Here is a 22,591-nt window from a genome sequence, read left to right on the forward strand (position 1 = left end):
CAGCCTCCATCTCACACACACACTAATAGCCACCTTCCATCTCACACACACACACACTAATAGCCACCTTCCATCTCACACACACTCACTCACACACACAACATATATACGACAGTAAAACTTTCTTGAATCTACTCACGCGGTTGAGCGCGACCTCTCCACTGAGCGGGACTTCCAGAGTGAGCGGGACTTCCGGAGTGAGCGGAGACTTCTGGAGTGAGCGACACTTCCGGAGTGAGCAACACTTCCGGAGTGAGCGACACTTCCAGAGTGAGCGACACTTCCAGAGTGAGCGACACTTCCAGAGTGAGCGGGACTTCCAGAGTGAGCGGGACTTCCAGAGTGAGCGGGACATTTGGATCAAGAAGAGTGCAGAGCCAACAATCAAATTCATTGCATTTCATGTCAAGCACAGTGAGTGCAGGGCCAAAAATCGAATGCATTACATTTCAAGCCAAGCACAGTGAGTGCAGGGCCAACAATCCAATCCATTCCATTTCAATTCAAGTCAAGTCAAGTCAAGAACAGTGAGTGCAGGGCCAACAATCCAAATCATACCATGTCAGGTCAAGTCAACTCAAGCACAGTCAAGTCAGTGCAGAGCCAACAATCCAATCCATTCCATTTTAATTCAACTCCAGTCAGGCACAGTGAGTGCAGGGTCAACCTCACACACTCACATTCACACACACACACACCCTCCACCTCACACACACCCTCCACCTCTCTCACACACACATACACACGCTCACACACACGCACTATCTCTTTCTCACACACACACACACTCTTTCACACACATAAACACTCTCTTTTTCACACACACACACTTTCTCTCACACACTCACACGTCATACACACTCACACACACGCACAATGACTCACACACCATATATATGACAGTGAAACTTTCTTGAATCTACTCACGTGCAACTTCCGCAGTCAGCGGCACTTCCGCAATCAGCGTGACCCCTGCACGCAGCAGAACTTATGAAATCAGCGCGACCGGTCCACTCAGCGTAACGTATGCAATCAGCGTGACCTGTCCAGTCAGCGGAACTTATGCAATCAGCGCGACCTGTCCACTCAGCAGAACTTAGGGAATGAGTGAGACCTTTGGACTAAACACAGTGGGGGCTAACAAAGCATGTCTTCCTTCCAAACACAGTGGGGGCTAACAAAGCATTTCTTCCTTCCAAACATGGTGGGGGCTAACAAAGCATTTATTCCTTCCAAACACAGTGGGGGCTACCAAATAATTTATGCCTTCCAAACACAGTAGGGGCTATAAATCATTTATTCCTTCCAAACACAGTGGGGGCTAATAAAGCATTTATTCCTTCCAAATGCAGTGGGGGCTAACAAAGCATTTCTTCCTCGCAAACACAGTGGGGACTAACAAAGCCTTTTTCCCTAGCATATTAAGGGCTAACAATGCATTTCTTCCTCGCAAGCACAGTGGGGGCTAACAAAGCATTTATTGCAAGCACATTAAGGGCTGACAAAGCATTTCTTCCTTGCAAGCACAGAGGCGGGGGGTAACAAAACATTTATTGCAAGCACATTAAGGGCTAACAAAGCATTTCTTCCTCGCAAGCACAGTGGGGGCAAACAAAGCATTTATTGCAAGCACATCAAGGACTAACCAATCATAATTTATTGCAACCACATTGCGGGGTAACAAATCATTTATTGCAAGCACATTAAGGGCTAACCAATCATCATTCATTGCAAGCACATTGCTGGCTAACAAATAATGTATTGCAAGCACATCAAGGGTTAACCAATCATCATTCATTGCAAGCACAGTAGGGGCTAACAAAGCATTTATTGCAAGCACATTAAGGACTAACCAATCATTTATTGCAAACACCTTGCGGGTAACAAATCATTTATTGCAAACACATTAAGGGTTAACAAATGATCATTATTGCAAGCACATTGTAGACTCACAGTTCAGTAGACTCACAGTTCAGTAGACTCACAGCGTAGAATCACAGTTGTGGACTCACCCTCACGATCTTCCAGAGTGACACTCACGTCCGGCATCCGGGGTTTATACTCCTGCCTCCCCCCCCCCCCCCCCGGGAAGGGGAGTTATCTTCACCATGGATATGACAGGCGAGAGGTCAAATCAGCTGATCTCAAGATTTTTTAAACATTCATAACTTTTTTTTTAGCGATCGGAAAAATCCTTGGGGAGGAGGACTGTGGCGAAAAAAATCACAGTGATATATGGTAGCGTTATTTTCTTAAATCAATTAACAACGTAGACAGGAAGTGGTCAAGATGATGGATGTGCAAAAAAGGAGTAGTATCCAGCACCTATGACCCATTGGTATTTGTGCAAAACTAGTTTCTGTTCCATTAGTTGATCTATTGTATCAATCCAACAAAAGGAGTGTTTCAGCTTTATCTGACTTCTTGTGAAGTTTTGATCAATTTTTATGATATTCTCATCTGAATCTTGGGAGTTAGGATGTATGTAAATGGTGATGCCAAATGTCAAAAACTCTATCTTAGCAAACATTTTAAATTCTATGGATGTAAATTGTGCCCTTTATAAATGGCCCGAAAGCTGGCATTCCACATCTAGCAATATTATCTGAAGTTCCTACAAAACAGTAATAGACAATAGACAATAATATTCAATGTCTAGCTGTATGGTTATGGTAATAATTTGGATTGAGCTCTACCTACCTCTGACAATTTTGTGTTACCCTTGGATCCCCTGAATAATCTGGACAAAATCAGAAGCTGTCCCACCCTTGCCATTTCTCAGAATAGCCAAGTGATTTCACAGCATGATGAAACACTTTCCCTCCTGAGAAGACTCAACCAGTTAAGTGGACTGCTTGTGAGTGAGAGTTCCACTTAAATGCGACATGACTTTCTGAAAAACCTGCAGGCACCCAAGTATCTCAATGTCACAAACACCCCCCACCCCCCCTGGAGTTAGTCAAGACTATACCCCCCCCCCCCCCCCCCCCCCCCCCCCCCGCCCCTCAGTCTTGACTAACTCCAGGCTAAAATATGTCACAGAGTTAGAGAGTCATACAGAATGGAAACAGGGCCTTTCAAATCAACTTATCCATGCCAACCTATTTACCCCACAAAAGCTATCTAATTTGCCTGTGGTTGGCCCATATCCCTCTAAACCTTTGCTATCCTTGTACCTGCCAAAATGTCTACAAAATGTTATTGTATCTGCTTCAACTTCTAAGGTAGCTCACTCCATATACCCATCAACCTCTGTGTGGAAAAAAATGCTCCTCAGTTTCCCATTAAATCTTACCCCTCTCACTTTAAACATGTGGCCTCTAGTTCTCTCTGGGAGACGAAATGGCATTAAAATATTAATACGATTAATAGGCACTCTTCTCATTAGGATTTCCTTGTTCTATTGGCATTACTGGTTTTTAAAATAAAGTTTTTCTTTTCAGTTCTGTTTTACTTTCATAAGCAACACTGTGAACCTGAAATGGGTGAATCAAAATGAGCAATTCAGCCATGCAGGAACAATTGCCTGCAACAGGATTCAGCCACAGGAAGTCTCATTCAAATCAGCACCAAACTAGATAAATAATCTTTTTTAAAGCACAACTCAGGGAACTGCTGCAGATTTTCCCCTTGCTGCCTTTATAAAATCAGATAAGCTTGAATATAAAATGTCAGTGACAAGGCATTTACAAAATATTCTCTAACCAGGGTCATTGATGTCTGAGGCTTTTTGTGATTCCAAGATAACTATCAGTTTTCCCAACCTTATTAGGCATGCTCCCTGTGCCACTGACTTCTCGGAATCGCTAGTAGAGCTCTAATAGAAAAACCACAGGGTAGCCACTCTGCTGCTATGACAAACCTCAATGCAATATTGTGTATTAATATTTCAGTTGCATGGGAGAACATGTCAAAGACTACTGGTGAGACTAATCTTCAGTAAACCTGTCCATGTAAGTTGAATGTATTCCGACTACCAGCTGTGTGACAGAAAACATGAGGAAGGGTTTCTTGTGCTGGTGTGGATGGGGAGAGTTCAAAGTCAAATAGTCCACCGAGTATTAGACAATAAACAATAGACAATATGTGCAGGTGTAGGCCATTCAACCCTTCGAGCCAGCACCACCATTCAGTGTGATCAGGCTGATCATCCCCAATCAGTACCCCATTCCTGCCTTCTCCCCATATACCCTGACTATCTATAAGAGCCCTATCTAGCTCTCTCTTGAAAGCATCCAGAGAACCTACCTCCGGCTGAGGCAGTATTCTGTGGATTTTTTAAAAAGAATATCTTTAACACATGGAAAAATACCCCCAGGGGTGCCCGAGAGGGGGGGAGGATGAGCACCTCAATTGGACGGATCAAAGGTTAACGACTAATGGCAATGGACAACCGACTATGAGTATCAAATGCAGATGTGGTAAGGTTTGCAAGAACAGCCGAGGCCTGAAGATTCACCAGACCCGGATGAAGTGTTTGGAGGGACAGGGAGTGTCACAACGCACAGGTATTTTACCTGGTGAGACGCAGGAGGAGCCGGGCCCGGAATCATCCCATAGAGCCCGAAGCCTCCAAGTGGCGCAACTAGTCCCTCGGAACAGTTCTCCGGAGAAGGTTCGAGTCAGATGGCCTCAGGCCTGCAAGACGGCAGTCTGGCATCAGTTCGACGAGGACGTCGACAAGGTGCTAGAAGCAACTGCGAAGGGAGACGTGGACCGAAGGCTGCGGACGATGACGACAATCATCATCAGCCTAGCAGTGGAAAGGTTTGGAGAAGTGGAGAAGAAGCAGGCCAGAACACCTTTCACCATGAACCAACGAGCAACGAAGATCCCAAAGATCCGGCAGGAGCTGAAGTCCCTCAAGAAGCAGTATAAAGAGGCCGGGGAAGAGCAACGTCCCCCCTTGGCTGAGCTGCGAACCATCCTGAGGAAGAAGCTGATGACCCTCCGTAGAGCTGAGTGGCACCGAAGACACCGGAAGGAAAGAGCCAGGAGGTGAGCATCGTTCATAGCCAACGCCTTCGGCTTCACCAAACAACTACTCGGGCAGAAGCGCAGTGGGAGTTTGGCTTGCTCTAAGGAGGAGATCGACCAGCACATCCAGATGACCTACAGTGACCCCGTCAGGCAGCAGGAGCTGGGCCAGTGCAACATCCTGATAAAACCACCTCCACCCATCAAGGAGTTTGATAGTAGAGACCCACTCCTGAAAGAGTTCCAGGACATTGTGAAGAGAGCAAGAGCTGGCTCAGCCCCTGGCCCGAGCAGAGTCCCCTACAGGGTCTACAAGAACTGCCCCTTGTTACTGAAACGGCTGTGGAAGATCCTGAAAGTCATCTAGAGGAAAAGTGGTGCAGCAGTGGCGATTCGCGGAAGGAGTCTGGATCCCAAAGGAGGAAGATTCCAAGAAGATCGATCAGTTCAGAATCATCTCCTTGCTAAGCGTTGAAGGCAAGATTTTCTTCAGCATAGTGGCGAGGCGGCTGACCAATTTCCTCTCCAGCAATGGTTACATCGACAGCTCAGTGCAAAAGGGAGGCTTATCTGGAGTGCCGGGGTGTCTAGAGCACACGGGAGTGGTGACCCAGCTCATCAGAGAAGCCAGGGAGAACAAGGGTGACCTGACAGTGCTCTGGCTTGACCTGGCCAACGCCTACGGCTCTATCCCGCACAAGCTGATCCAGACAGTCATGGCCAAGCATCATGTGCCGGGCCAAGTGGCAGATCTCATCCTGGACTATTACAACCAGTTCAGCATGAGAGTCTCATCAGGGTCAGTAACATCAGAGTGGCACAGACTGGAAGTTGGGATCATCACAGGCTGTACCATCTCTGTCATCCTTTTTGCCTTGGCGATGAACATGATCGTCAAGTCTGCTGAGCCAGAGTGCCGGGGCCCTTGGACCAAGTCAGGAATGCGCCAACCACCAATCAGAGCCTTCATGGACGACCTGACTGTCACCACTGAGTCAGTGCCAGGAAGCAGGTGGATCCTGCAGGGGTTGGAGAAACTGATTGGATGGGCAAGGATGAGGTTTAAGCCAGGAAAATCAAGGTCACTGGTGCTGAAGAAGGGCAAAGTCATGGACAGGTTCCGCTTCAGCACCGAAGGGACACCAATCCCAACTGTCTCCGAAAGGCCAGTGAAGAGTCTTGGCAAGGTGTTTAACAGCAGCCTGAAGGATACAGCATCTGTCCAGGCAACCTGTCAGGAGCTGGAGAGCTGGTTGAGAGCAGTGGACCAGTCGGGGCTTCCCGGCAAGTTCAAGGCATGGATTTACCAGCATGGTATCCTGCCAAGGATACTCTGGCCACTGCTTGTCTACGAAGTCCCAATATCCATCGTAGAGATATTGGAGAGGAAAGTCAGCAGCTTTCTCAGAAGGTGGCTGGGACTGCCCTGGAGCCTTAGCAGCATCGCCCTTTACGGAAATAACACCAAACTCCAGCTGCCCCTGTAGTCCCTGGAGGAGGAGTTCAAGGTGACTCAGGCCAGAGAGGTGATGCTGTACAGGGACTCCAGTGACCCCAAGGTGGCTCAAGCAGGGGTGGAGGTGAAAACTGGGAGGAAGTGGAGAGCCGGTGAAGCCGTGCTGCAAGCAGAGTCCCGGATACGCCACAGAGTCCTGGTGGGAGCAGTGACTCGGGGAAGAGCTGGCCTGGGAATCTTCCCATCTCCCCAGTTTGACAAGGTCAAGGGGAAAGAAAGGCGCAGGCTGGTCCAGGAGGAAGTGAGGGCAATGGTGGAGGAGGAGACGTGTACCAGAGTAGTTGGATTGAGGCAGCAGGGAGCCTGGACAAGGTGGGAGCAGGCCATGGACCGAAAAGTCACATGGACTGAGCTCTGGCAGGCTGAACCACAGCGTATTAAGTTCCTGGTCCAGGCAGTGTATGATGTCCTGCCCAGCCCATCGAACCTCTTCATCTGGGGCAAAGTGGAATCTCCAGATTGCCCGCAATGCTCAGGCAAGGGGACTTTGGAACACATCCTGAGCTGTGCCCAAAGGCTCTTGGGCAGGGCCGGTACACATGGCGTCAAACCCATTGCAGAAGCCATCAGCATGGGAATCAGCAGCTGCAGACGAGAACGCCCCACCACCCAGATGATCACCTTCGTGAAGGTCGGAGTGCAGCTGCCAAGAACCACAGCAGCCAGGAATCCATCAGGAATCCTGGCGACTGCGCAGGACTGGCAGCTTTCCGTAGACCTGGTGAAACAGCTGAAGTTCCCGCAGCACATTGCCATGACCACCCTGAGGCCAGATATCCTCCTGGTCTCAGAGGCGACCAAAAACATCGTCTTGTTGGAACTGACAGTGCTGTGGGAGGACTGTCTGGAGGAGGCCCACGAGAGGAAGATGGCCAAATATGAAGAACTGGTCATAGACTGCCGCAAGCAGGGCTGGAAGGCAAGGTGTATGCCCATCGAGGTTGGCTGCAGAGGTTTTGCAGGGCAATCGCTCTACAAAGCCTTGAGTGCACTGAGCATCAACGGAGTGGCAAGGAGAAGGGCCATCAATAACACCACAGAGGCAGCGGAGAAGGCCTCGAGATGGCTCTGGATCAGGAGAGGAGGTCCATGGGGAGGAGCGAATGCCACCTGAACACAAGTCATGGTCTGATCAACAACGGTCGCCTAGGTGAGTTGTGTCTGATGTTGAAAGACCCGAAACACCCAATGACCACAGGTTACATCACTGATGATGTGTTCAGGAGCATCTATCGATGTATTTGTATCAATAATGGCAAATTATCCAACCTCGCTCAGTGAGGTATAAAATGGCCATCTGGCCAAAGGAACTCTGGAATGCAGCAATCTGAATGAGTGGACCTATTCATCTATCCAAATGTCTCCATTGTGATTGCAAATGTAGAAGCAAAAGACATGCCCTGATCATTTTATTGTCACTGGAGCCCCTTTGTTCCCATATCAGCACACAAGATTACACTTTAAAGAAAGCTACTTACCATTTGAACGTCTCCGACACTGGAATCGTACCAGACAGCTATAGTTAATTAAAGGTTGAATTTCCCTATGACATGTTCATCAGACGGTTGCTTCATCTAGATGATGTGACTCCTTCTTCCATGCTGGTATGTAGATGCACAGCATTCCAAAATATGCAAGGCGCACTGCCTCCCAAAAACTGTGTGGAGATTATGATTTGATTGCTGGGGATTTCGTACAGGCGAATATTCTCTTGCGTAAATTTGGTGCGTGTGCAGATGTGGTGAAGATGTTGCTATTTTGAGCATACTGCACACCACTCTACACTGCGCACCTGTGGTCGAACTATTTAAAGACAAGTATGCAGAGACTAAAGGTGGCATATAGCGATGCCATGAGAACACTGCTAAGGCAACCTAGATGGTGTAGTGCCCGTAATATGTTTGTGGCTGCAGGAGTCAGTACTTTAGAAGCTATCCGAAGACACCACATGTATAAATTCATTTGCAGGATAAATGACTCTAAAAATGTGCTTATTGTGGCTTTGTCAAACATAAGGGTTAGCACTACACGCTATGAATCCCAGCTGTGGAGACACTGGTATCGTTGTCTCGTTGTAGGACATTGATCATCTTTTAATCTGGATTTTTAACTTATGTATTGTGTTTTTTTTGTTTAAAAAATATATAAATTATGATGTTTTTATAAGTGATATACCAAGATTTTATATGTATTTATGATATTTGATATGCAATGCATTTTTAATGTAATGTTGCCCCTTGTCTGGACCTTGAGTCTGTAATTATTATTATTATTATTATTATGAATGCTGTATTCATCCATTGTTTATGGCATTGTGGAATTAATGCAAGCTTCACTTCCTTGGGGCAGGAATATGTGAAGGTGCATTGCTTAATGACAGCCTACCTCTCTAAAAGGATAGGCATTGTTTTACCAGGAGCAAACAGATTTTTGGGAAATCAGTCTAAACTCAGGGACACTTACATGTCCTTGGCATGCAAATCACGCGACCTCGTGGTCGCGTTGAGGCACACGGGGTTCGTATGGCCGCGCGGGGCCTGTCCCACTTAGAAGCACGGAGGAGTATGTAGTTGTGCGCGACTTTGCAGTGAACTAAATCTTTGCATGCCAACGGCCTGTCGCGGAACTGACGGCCAAAGTGGGACAGGCCCAAGACCCTGGCGCGACGCAACGTCTCACCTTCAACAGCAGCAGAAGCAGGCAAAAGATCGCCGCTCGGCCTGGGGCTAACGGCCATTGCGGTTCGGATCCGGCCCCACTTCTACTCCCAGAACGGGGTCCAGAAAATTGAACATAGACACAAAATGCTGGAGTAACTCAGCGGGACCGGCAGCATCTCTGGAGAGAAGGAATGGGTGACGTTTCGGGTCAAGACCCTTCTTTTCAGACAGAAGAAGAGTCTCAACACGAAACGCACACATTGCTTCTCTCCAGAGATGCTGCCGGTTCCGCTGAGTTACTCCAGCTTTGGGTCCATCTTCAAATTACGTCACGCGCTTCAGAAGGCTGTGCGTACGCATGTAATCGTGTCCGACCTTTGCAGGACCACCGCGGCTCAACGCGACAACGAGGTCGCGTAATTTGCGTGCCAAGGACATGTAAGTGGGACAGGCCCTTAATTCTCTGAGCACAACACTGTAGGCTTTGGAGAAGAGGAAGGATGGCGTCTAACCATTGGAAAGAAAAAGATTCCCAAGCAATTTCTAGGAGGTCAATATCAGAAATCCAGCCCCAATCACATCTGATTGCACAAAATTCAGCAACCTCATAAAATGCTAAATACATCTAAAATGCTTCATGTGTAATGTTCATTTTATTTTATTTTCACATTGAGATTGAGTGGATGTTGTGCTTTTCTGTAAGTTATGGTAAATATCTTTCAACACCAGAGCCACCACCCCTGTGGTGATTTCAGCAACTATAAAGGCAGCTAAATACTTGTACAGTCAGAGCAATATCAAATATAATTAAATCAGCAATCAGCCTGAATGTGAGTAATGATCTCTTTAAAGAGCAATTGTTTGGGGCACCCTCCTGCTGCAGAAAGTGTACTCAGCATGCAAGGTAGAGGGCTTTAATTGGGGCACCCCAAAAATGGCAGTAATGGCATCAATTTGTATGATCTTTTTATACTATTTGGCAACACTATTTGCTGACAATAGTTTTACTTTTAGTTCAGAGATATAACATGGAATTAGCCACTTATTATAGCGTCCATATTGATTCTAAGTTTTCCCACTTTCTCACCCATTCCCTGCACATTAGAGGCAATTTTAAAGAGGCCAATTAACCTATAAACGCAAACCTCTGTGATGTGGGGTGCACATTGAAGGAAACCCACGTGACAACAGGGAGAATATGCAAACTGCACAGACAGCACCCAAGATCAGTATTGAACCCGGATTACTGGCACTGTGAGACAGTAGCTATGCCAGCCGTGCCACGGTGTCTCCATTTGCAAGCTATGACGCTCATCAATACAGCACTGGCACAATGTGGTTTACAAATCCACACGCTTATTAGTTTTTTTCTTATATTTGTCACTGATAATCTAAACATTTACTTCCCATTCCTAACTTCCCCCTAAACTGAGAGAAGAGGTAAGAGTCGTTGGTCTAGTTTAGTTTCAAATGTACCAAGTACAGTGAAATGTTATCCAGTCAGCGGAAAGATTACATGATTACAATCAAGCCGACAGTGTCAGATACAGGATAAAGGGTATAATGTTTAGTGTAAGACAACGTCCGGAAAAGTCTACTTAAAGATAGTCTGAGAGTCTCCAATGAGGAAGATGGTAGCTCAGGACGGCTTTCTAGTTGGTGATAGAATGGTTCTGTTGCTGGATAACAGCTGGGAAGAAACTGTCCCTGAATTTGGAGGTATATATTTTTACACTTCTTTACCTCTTGCCTAATGGGAGAGGGGAGAAGAGGGAGTTTTCGTGGTTAGATGTCATCATTAAGCTTGTTGCCTTGGCGAAGTTTGCGTTATGGTCTGGGCTGTGGCCACATTTCTCTTGCAGACTTGGATGAATGTTCCCACATCATGCTGTGATGAATACTGATAAAGTGCTTTCTATGGTGGATCTGTAGAAGTTGGTGAAGGTTGTTGGGGACATGCCAAATTTCCTGAGAAGTAGAGGCGTGGGTGCGCTTTCCTGGCCACTGCTTGGATATGGCTAGTCCCGGACAAGTTGCTAGTGATATTTACTCTCGGGGACTTGAAGCTTTCAACCATCTCTACTTTGGCACCATAAATGCATACCCAGTTATGTGTACTCCTTCGCTTCCTGAAGTCGAATACTATCCCCTTTGTCTTGCTGACGTTGAGAGAAAGGTTGTTGTCTTGACACAAGTTTACGAGGTTTTCATTCTCCTTCCTGTATCCGGCTCAACACAGTGGGTTTTTTTGTGAATTTTTAAATTGAATTGGATTAGTACTTGGCTGCACAGTCATGGGTGTATATGGAGTAAAGAAATGGGCTGATATCGCATCCTTGCGGAGCACCAGTGTTGGGGATTATCGTAGAGGATGATTTTCCCCTATCCTCACTGATTGTGATCTGTTGATCAGGAAGTTAATGATCCAATTGCAGAGATGAGTGCTGACTCCAAATTCCATGAGTTTGGAGATGAGCTTGGATGGGATAACGGTATTTATCTCAATCAACATTGCTATTTATCTGCAACCATGACTTGGTGAATTCAGATAAGAATAGTTGATTTTCTTCAATGCAGGCCATCAGTGAAGAAGGTTGACCTTTACAGCAGTATGGTAGATTGAGTTATAAAGTTGTACAGCACGGAAACAGGCCCTTTGGCCCAACATGCCCTTGCCAACAACAATGCTCCATCTAAACTAGTCCCAATTGCCCTATACTAGTCCCAATGGCCCATATCCCTCTAAGCTTTCCAGTCCATGTACAGATAATCAATTCTTGATTATGTTTCTGAGTACCTCTTTTTTTAAACCAAAATCCAAATTGATATTTTCATTTGAATATAAACTCCTTAGCTGCTTGAATGAGAATTGTATTCACATTATCATACTCTTTCCATTTTCGGATGATGGATTGAACAGTGCTCCGTGAGATGTTCAAAGCTTGGGATTTTTTTTTATAACCTAACCCTGCTTTAAACTTCTCCACAACTTTATCCCTGACCTGTATGGTGTGTTCCTTGGGCTTCATGATGCTGTTTGTTCACTAATGTTCTCTAACAAACCTCTGAGGCCTTCACAGAACAACTGTATTTATACTGAGATTAGATTACACACAAGTGGACTCTATTTACTAATTAGGTGACTTCTGAAGGCAATTGGTTGCACTGGAATTTATTTAGGGGTATCAGAGTAAAGGGGGCTGAATACTTTTGCATGCCACACTTTTCAGTTTTTTTTAGTAAAAAAATTTGAAAACCATGTATCATTTTCCTTCCACTTCACAATTATGTGCCACTTTGTGTTGGTCTATCACATAAAATCCCAATAAAATACATTTACGTTTGTGGTTGTAACGTGACAAAATGTGGAAAAGTTCAAGAGGTATGAATACTTTTGCAAGCCACTGTATGTGGCCTTTCTCAACATCACTAAAGCCTTTGAAGCCATTAATAAATAGGAACTGTTGTTGAAATGTTGAAAATTATAAGGAGGGTGAATAGTTTGTAAATGAGTAGTCAGTTAACTCGAGAGCTTACAAACTGGAGAAGCATGAAGAATAGATTTATCATGGTGTTTAGATTCCACAGGAAAGCAAGTTTAGTTAAAAATAAACATTAGGGGTTGTAACAGCTGAGGTTAATAAAACTAATCAGGTGTACTGACATTTTTTGGTAACCTATCTGTTATACAAATGGGAAGAGTGGTATCTATTATTATACGAAAAGTCTCATCTTGCCCACTTCCTGTCTACGTTGTTAATTGCATTTAGAAAAGAGAGAGAGAGAGAGAGAGAGAGAGAGAGAGAGAGAGAGAGAGAGAGAGAGAGAGAGAGAGAGAGAGAGAGAGAGAGAGAGAGATAGAGCGAGAGCTCAGCCGCTCTCACTCGCTATCGCGCGCTAGCTCTCTCGCTCTCTGCTCTCCTCTCCTCGCTCTGCCTCGCCTCTCTCTCGCTCTCTTCTCTCTCTGCTCTCTCTATCGCCCTCCCTCTCTCTTCTCTCTCTTCTCTCTCTTCTCTCTCTCTCTCTCTCTCTCTCTCTCTCTCTCTCTCTCTCTCTCTCTCTCTCTCTCTCTCTCTCTCTCTCTCTCTCTTCTCTCCCCCTCTCTCTCTCTCCTCTCTCTCTCTCTCTTTAAAAAAAAGACTCCTAATGGGCTTATATATACTAATATATATATAATCACTGTACTTGAGTTGAAATGCAGGATCAATTGTTGGTCCTGCATCCGCTTGATCCAAGGTCCACGCTCACTCCGGAACTCAACGCTCACTCCGAAGTTCACGCTCACTCTGGAAGTCCCGCTCAGTGGAGAGACCGCGCTCAGCCGCGTGAGTATATTCAAGAAGGTTTTACTGTCGTATATATGTTGTGTGTGTGTGAGTCAGTGAGGTGGAGGGTGGCTGTGTGTGTGTGTGTGTGTGTGTGTGAGATGGATGGTGTCTCTGTGTGGCTGTGAGTGTGTGATGGATTGTGTGTGAGATGGAGGGTTTCTGTGTGTGTGTGTGATTGAGGCTGTGTGTGTGCATGTGTGTGCGTGTGTGTGCATGTGTGCGCGTGCGCATGTGTGTGTCCACCAGCCGTGAGTCAACTGCCAGCCCACCAGCCGTGAGTGAGTCAACTGCCAGCCCACCTTTGGCCTGCCTGAAACCTCAGTCCACAAGGCCCCGATTAGCCCAGAAACCTGTCTCTTTTGCACAAAATGCCCGTATTAACCCAGGAGGAGTATTTTGGCCCAAAAGGCCCGGACCGTTCTTTTTTTTTTTTTTTTAAAGAGTCCCTTCAGCCCATCAGGCCTGTACTAGCCCATGAGGAGTTCCTTTGACCCATCAGTAAGTATTCCCCCAGTAAGTATCAAACCTCACCCCAGTATTGTTCTCCCTCCTTTCATTGGTTCCCTGTGAGATCGACTTGAGGTTAGACTTTCCTCCTTCATTGCTGTGACCTGCAGAAAAAGATAAAAAATGTCTAAAATTGATTCTCCACCCTCTCCCCCTTCTCTCTCACAGAGTCTCTCACCTGTTTTGGGCAGAAATTCTGGTAGTTGCTGAGCTGCCAGCCCACCAGCCCCGAGCTGCCAGCCCACCAGCCCTGAGTGACTGAGCTGCCAGCCCACCAGGCCTGAGTGACTGAGCTGCCAGCCCACCAGGCCTGAGTGACTGAGCTGCCATCCCACCAGGCCTGAGTGACTGAGCTGCCAGCCCACCAGGCCTGACTGACTGAGCTGCCATCCCACCAGGCCTTGAGTGACTGAGCTGTCAGCCCACCAGGCCTCAGTGACTGAGCTACCAGCCCGCCAGGCCTGAGTGACTGAGATGCCAGCCTAATAACCCATTTGGCCCATAATGTCCAGACTAGCCCTCTGGAAACCAGTCCCTTCAGCCCACAACACCTATTCTAGTGCTCCAGAAATATTGGAACTTCCAGCCCACCAGCCCTGAGTGACTGAGCTGCCAGCCCACAATGCCTGAGTGACTGAGTGTCCAGCCCGCGAGGCCTGAGTGACTGAGCTGCCAGCCCAAGAATCCATTTGGCACATAATGTCCATACTAGCCTTCTGGAAACCAGCCCCTTCGGCCCACAACACCTATACTAGCGCTCCAGAAATATTGGAATTGGTGGAGAAGTGGATTATTGCATTGTGGGACCAGCCCTCCCGTGTGAACCTGGGACCCAATGGGTCCCACTTAGTCTAGTATAACTCTGACTCTATGACTGTTGTCAGCTGTGAATGTACTTTAATATGTATTTTGATGATCAAAGAAAAAGTTCAAATTGATTTAAAATAGACAAGAAATATTATTTAAAACTAAATATTAAATTTGCATTAAACACATTTGAGGTTTAGAAATTAACTAAAATATCACAGTTAAATAATAAGGAAGAAGCAAAATATACAACCTAGCTGCACTTACCTGATAACAAAATGGTCAGTGACGCTGCTCAAATAAGAAACCCCATTGTTGAGTACAGTGATGGAAAGGATTAGTTGATGCACTAGCAACTCACCTCCAACTCATTCTCAACTTCATTGCAATTCATAGGTACAGAAGCCAGATCAAGCTGGCCTGCATTCTATAGTTACATGGTGGTTTCCCACAGAGCAGCATACAAAAAAAATCGCAGTACATTCCAGCCCAGGATCACTGTCATTATCCTGCAAAATCCAATCAAATGTGGCTATCCTTCAATTTTTGTGCCATCATGTTCCTGTGAAATACCTTATGACAACTTGCTTTGTTAAAGGTGTTAAATAAATGTAAGTTGTTACTGTCAATCATATTCTGCGTCATGATTTATTTGAAGAGCAATGTATTCATAAACTATCAATCTCTGTTTCACAGCATTATGTATTACATTGCATTGACTGAAGTTTGATTAATATTGACCTGTTCATTCATTTTAAGTCTTTCATTTTTCATGTGATATTTGCCTGGAACAATTAGAGGTAAGATTGTAGGATAAACATCTCGAAATAAATTTAGTTCACAAGCTGAATAGGATCCTCAGTGCCTCACGAGCACAAGCTTTCTGCATATGGAGCACAGTAATGCATTTTTGAACACTGTGATACACTGTGTGGGAAGTTTAATTCATCAAATCCTTTGTGGTGGGAATAACTGCTGGTTGCATTGGCTGGATTAGATGCCTACTTAATTACTTATGCAGTCGCTAAAATAACAATTTTTAAAAGCAGTGAATCATTTGCTTCAGATTTTGCAAGGTTAAATATTAAATTGCACAATGATTAAATATTTAGCTCAACTAAAAGTGAGCTGTGTAGTTACCTAAGAACCTGATTCTTAGATTTGTGTTGTGAAAATTGAAAGTAAATACGGCACAATTACCAAACCGTATGTTACGATAAAAATATTTATCAAAGCCGGCTCTCTATTGACTTTAGCATTTATTCAAAAAGGCTTGAAATCCCCAAAGTAATTCAAAATAATGGTGTCCAATTCAAATGTAAAGGAATAATTAATGGAACAAAATGCAGTATTTACTCTCCAAACAGATGTATTTTCCCTATCATCATTCGATACACCATCACTCCCTCAGTCACTAACCATCGCAGTGCTCAATAACCTGTATGAGCTCCCAGTGCCAATACATCTCTATTTTTTAATTCTCAGTTTCTGTTCCTGACTTGTTCCGTTGCTGTAATGTCCTCCATCCTTCCAACCAAGACATCTGCATTCCATGAACTCTGGCTTTTTGTCCATCTCAGCTCTCCATTATTACTTCTTCAGATGCATGGGATTAAAACTGAATTTTACTTCGGAGTCACGTGAGTGACTACATGAAGAACCCGCCACTACGCACGTGTGTCATTATCGCTACACGCATTGTGAACAAGTCATTACGAGGGGAGGACGTTCCTCCCAAACGGCAGGGTTGAACCTGCAACAAGTAAGGTAGGAGAACTTAGTTTCTTGACTTACCTTTTTTTTACAGGCAGGCTGAAGAAAACTGGCTGGGGAGAGTCTGCAGAACTGCAGGCAGCCAGCAACGGCCGGGGGCACCACTATCTCCCCTAAATGGGAGCCGGAGCCGACCTCAGCTCCAGCAGGACGCCGACAGCGGTGGAGCATTCTGGAGCCGTCAACAGCCCCACGGACCTATACTACATGGGTCCGAGGGGCTGGAAGGTGCTGGGTTTTTTCCACAGCATTAAAAATAGCGGCAAGCGGTCAGTGCCCGAGAGCACTGAGTACGCGTTGGAGCCGCTGGGCTTGGGTCGCGAGCGGCCAGTTCCCCGAGAGGACTGGTCCGCGTTGGAGCACCCCAGGCCCAAGTGGAGAAGGAGCGGCACAGTGCGGGAAGCACTGCACCGCGTTAAAACTGCCAGACCTGCGGCTGCGAGCGGCCAGCTCCCCGAGAGGACTGCACCGCGTTGGAGCACCGCAGGCCCAAGTGGAGAAGGAGCGGCACAGTGCGGGAAGCACTGCACCGCGTTAAAACTGCCATACCTGCGGTTTGCGAGCGGCCAGCTCCCCGAGGGACTGAACCACGTTGGAGCACCGCAGGCTAACGGCAGTACGGGCGGCTCAGTGCTGTGAGCACTGCACCGCGCTTTGGAGCACCGCAGGCCAACGGGGATACAGGCGGCACAGTGACCGTGTACACTGCACCGCATTGGCACTGCGGGGCCTGCATCTGCGAGAACATACCGTTTTGCAGCGATGCAGGTCCAAGAAGAAATCCTCCAGTGGGTAAGTCCCATAGCAGCACCTTATACAGGGCTGTATTTCAGTTCTACTATTACAGGGAAGTGTTTGAGGAAAAGACAGACTCAGGGAGAAGGAAGCAGCACCTTTTCTATAGGGCTATAATCATGCTTCTCTCTCCCCAGTAGACTCTTCTGTCAGAAGAGTGCTGGGGTCAAGTCTAGGGCAAACCCTGGACAGGTAAACAGATGTAAGAGCTGTAACAATGAGGTGATGCCTTTTCTAAGTCACAAAGTACATAGAGTGCATTATTGGTCCTTTCCTGATAGAAATACAGGAATACTTATGTTGTGACTGAAGGATTTAGCAGTCCAAAAATTTACTGACAAATTCCATTCCCATCTGGGAAGTCACACGGGAATGTCTGTCTATGTTTCAGGGGGAACAACAGTACAGCTGTGAGTAAAGCTAACTGGGAAAGATCTACAAACCAGGTTAGAAGCCAGCATAGACCATATGTTTTCTATCTACTGCAGGGGCAAACATTAGCTGACACCATAGCTGTCACTTGCCACCGGGGATTGTAAATCCCTGAATGTACTAAACTAATCAATTTATGCATCTGGTTACATCCAACCGGGATTGACGCGGGCCTGTGTAAACCCGAAACCTCCTAGCAAAATCTTTTTATTTGGGGGTGACCTATCTAGAAGGTCAAGGAGTTGGACAATGAAGCCAAACTGGAGCTCATCTAAACGTCCAAACATCATCCTCAAAGGTATCGCCCCTATGCTGGAAGATGTGTACACCCACAACACACGGCCTCGGGGATCCAGAAGAAAACAGTAAAACCAGAAGGAAGCAAGGAGGTTGGTGCGAGAAGACATCGAATAAATAACTTTTTGACACTCATATCTTAAACAGTATCCGGGGATACACAATAGAATTTTACAACACATAATCTTCTAGTCCAGCTGATATATCGAGAGAGGAATTTGGAGGAGAACACCAAGTTGGGCTATAGTATTTGCTGATGTTTCTACACGATATGGAACACCAGATGCCGATCTACTCGTATCCAGACATAATCACCAATTACCAAATATGTCATATGGGATACAGACACTGGACATCAGCAACAGATGGGGTTTTAGCTGCATTGCAAGGGAAGAATTATTATCTACGCATTCCCTTCCTAACAAAATAGGATATGGCGCTTGACGCATCAATCATAGATCAGATCTCGGCTTTTTGGCTAAGATCAAGTATAATATCTATTCTTATCAGTTTAAATATCTGATATGTCCCTTATCTAGGGACCATATATCATAAAATTAAATAAATAAATGAATAAATAGAAAAGATTTAAAAAAAAAAAAAGATTTTTAAGTGAAAAATAAAGAAAACGATATATTCGTTTTAAGAACAGAAACCTTTTCTATTGTTAAGTATATTTGTTTTAAGAACGAAAATGGCAAGCATTGATTCAAAGGATGCTTACAATTTCAGTACCCATAACAGGTGACCACGGACGTTATTTTTATCTAATTGGATGGCTCAGCTCTAGCAGTATAGAGCACTACCTAATGTTTTTACATTAGCGCCTAGGTTATTTACAAAATATGACAACCAGCCACACAATGGTAATGGCTTCTTTGGATGACATACTAATTGTGTGGAAACTTAGGACGGGCTGAACAAACGGTAACAGCCACTTAACAATTATTTGGAAACTAGGATCATTATCCATCCAATTAAATCAAAATTAAAGCCTTCAAACTAAAGGGATTATTTGGGGTTCACCATTAACTCAGTTCCTCATGTCAGTAACTTTGCCAACAGATGTTACAACCTTAATAGAGGCATACAGCAAAATCATTGACATGAGGATAAACCATCCATCAGACTGGTAGCAAGAATATTGGCAACATATGGTTTCCAGCCACATAATTCAGACCCTTACATTATAAAGATTTACAGAGGGCCAAAATATGAGCTCTTAAAATTAATGGTGATCATTTCAATAGAATGATGAAGCCATACTGAAGCCATATTGGAACTAAATGGTGGAAAGATAACATTGGGTATTGCTCCAATCCTATCATTGTCAGCAACCAGTCTATGGTCCTACAAATGGATACTATGCACTAGGATGGTGTGTTACCAATTCCATCTCCAGCTGTGGAGGAAGATGGAATACACAGCAAGCATCATTATTACTAACACTGGGCATAACTACCTGGAAATGTTGGATGGTTTTTTTCATGGCCTAAAGTCATGTTGCTCTGGAATATATTAAACAGATTATTAGATTATAAATTAACAACACTACTGTGGTAGCACATATCAACCACATGGGTGAAAGGGAATCTACATCATGTAACAATCTGGCCAACACAATTTGGCAACCTCATCGGGGGGGGGGGGGGGGGTTACTAAGGGAAATACTACGAGACTCTGCGTCTGGTGTTTTTAATAGTACCCGACTGACCTACCCAACCATGGTTCTAGGTGGTATTAGGGAATGAGATTAGAACCATGCAGCACCATCCAAAACAGACGGCCAGAGCAATGGACATGATCACAGCGGGCCACAGACAATCAACCTAAAGACAATGTCTAAAATACATAAACTAATGGGAGATGTGTTGCAACCATAATACATCATCCAGCCTGTTTGGAAGCTTTGTTAACCTACAGGGGCTTAGTATTAGTGACATCAACTGTGCCAGAAGTGGCCCATCTACTTACCTATGGCAAGAGAACGGAACAACAGCTTATGAGGGACACTTTTTATGAGAATTCCCCAAAGACCAGGTATTCCCAAATATGGGACATCAGCATCGTCTTAACGTTGTTAAAGAACTGGGCTCCAGCCACAGCGCTGTCATTACAGTTTTTGACATTTTATAAAACTGTCATGCTGATGGCTTAGGTCACGGCACTAAGGACTCAGTCCCTACCAAATTAAGGCTGGATACCTTGACCAGTTCACCTGGCAACTTACACTTCTATATTCAGGAATTAGGGAACTAAACAGACAGGGGTCAGCAGGCCTTAAAATAACATTTTTTAGAGCCTACCCTACAGATAATTGACTGTGTTGTGAGACATCCACAAATATACATGGAACAAACCCAGACCATAAGTGGCACAGAAGAGGAACTTCTCATCAACGACAGACAGCTTCATTAAAGAATAACAGGCCAGGCCAGCTAAATGGCTAACATAGTATTGACATAAGTTGGTGTAAACACTAACTGGGTTAAAATCTCACTCCACCAGGCTGCAGCAACGTTGGCAGCATTTAAATTGGAGGTTCCTATGGATAAAATCCTCAGGACTGCAGGATGGCCATCGGAAAGAACATTCTAAGGATTATAACTAACCAGTAATGGAAACTGGACTTTTTCAGAAACATTGTTAAGTTTCTGTACCATAATTTACCCCAAAAAACAGGGGCTATCAATTATTATTAACTTTATGGTTATTTATATATATCATATTGATGTTTAATATGTTATCACTATTCTCCCCAAAACCAAGGCAGACGTGATGATGGACTCGTTCCACAGCTTGAATCACAGAGCTTTGAAATCTTCATGTAGTCACTCACGTGACTCCGAAGTAAAATAGTAAGATTAAACGAGAACTTACCAGTTCGAAGTTTGATCTGTATTTTATGAGGAGTAACGTTGAGGGAATACATGCCCTCCGCTCCCACCCTTGATCATAAACACAACTGGTATCTTTTCTCTAATCTTACTATGCTTAAGTCATTACAGGTATCTGTGATTTACTCCGCTGCTTTGAAGAATGACACACGTGCGTAGTAGCGGGTTCTTCATGTATTCCCTCAACGTTACTCCTCATAAAATACAGATCAAACTTCGAACTGGTCAGTTCTCGTTTAATCTTACTATTAAATCTCCCTAAACCTTTATCTCAAACTATTTCTTCTTAAAACCACATCTTAAAACCCTACCTCTGATTAAGTTTTTGGTTGCTGGAATTTAAGATAATCATAACAGTAATACTGTTATGTTTAGGACTAAAATGTAAAAAAAAAATGTTTTACATGATGCACATGTGCAATTAAATACGCAAGTCTATACAGTATATTACTGCTTACCTATAGTGTGGCCATCATCACTCAATTTGGCTTTGAAATGGGTGTAAAAGGATGCATATTCCTTAATTTTATACGGAAATTGTCTCATGTTAAGTCATTCAAAAGTCGGGGAGTTTTACAAATGGATGGTGTAAATATAATAAAATATCCAGCATGTAAATAACAGCTGCATTAACCTTTATTGTGAGGGTTAAAAGGTACAAATGTCCATTATTTTGATGAGTATGTTTGGCAGTGATTGTCCATGGGAGATTATTCCTATGAAGTCAATGCCTTGTCTTTACCAATGTAATTTTAATCGAACAGCACATCTTCACAATTGTCAGTCTCCCAGATTGAACCAGCAGTTTGATACAATGTATGCCCATCCCAAATGGACAGTTGACAAACCCTTAAGTGGCTTTTTCACGGGGCGACTTGACGCAAGAGTGAACCAGAGTTTAACATCGTGGGAACCTCGTGCGATAACAGTACGGCATTCGTGTACCACCGTGGACAACCGTGGCGCTAACGGCAGGTAATCGTGTAACTTGGTCACTCGGGAGAAAATTCAAGAAAGTTTGTACACTTGTACACTTGTGGGTAAGCATTGCAACATTGTATGAACATAGTGGCCAGTGCGATATCCGTGCGATATCCGTAATAACTCTTGCAGGTACCGTGGGAACTCCTGCGAACGGTGAGTAACTGAGCAGTTTGATTGTCAGTGATTGTTTTACCTCATTGTTAAATAAATATATTTTTTACTATCAGATTGGTGTCTGCAATTCTTCATTAACACATCACTACAAGATGAATGTCTCTAATGTTATAATCCCTCTCATGCTGAAACACAAAATAGTTGAAGGGAGGTGAAATAATCACATTTTCATTCTTTTTCATTTTTGAGTGTTCAGGTACCTCACTTGCTGAGCTATTTTACTCCAGCAGTTTGTGTCTCTTTTTGTCTAAAGCAGTTTCTAAGACTGTAGGAACTCCGCGGGCCAGGCAGCATCTACGGAGGGAAATGGACAGGCGACCCTTTCTTCAGGCTGCCTTATCTCTCTCCCCCCCCCCCCCCCCTCTTACTCCCACCCCCACACACAAATGCTGGAGAAACTCAGCGGGTGCAGCAGCATCTATGGAACGAAGGAAATAGGCAACG

General features: G+C 44.8%; 1 pseudogene; it reads left to right on the plus strand.

Annotated features, from left to right (window-relative positions):
* The first annotated feature begins 18,550 nt into the window (after positions 1-18,550).
* On the plus strand, positions 18,551-18,659 carry LOC116983300 (annotated as a pseudogene).
* The last annotated feature ends 3,932 nt before the right edge of the window (positions 18,660-22,591 follow it).

This window comes from Amblyraja radiata, chromosome 1 (genome assembly GCF_010909765.2).
Source record: "Amblyraja radiata isolate CabotCenter1 chromosome 1, sAmbRad1.1.pri, whole genome shotgun sequence".
Taxonomy (NCBI): domain Eukaryota; kingdom Metazoa; phylum Chordata; class Chondrichthyes; order Rajiformes; family Rajidae; genus Amblyraja; species Amblyraja radiata.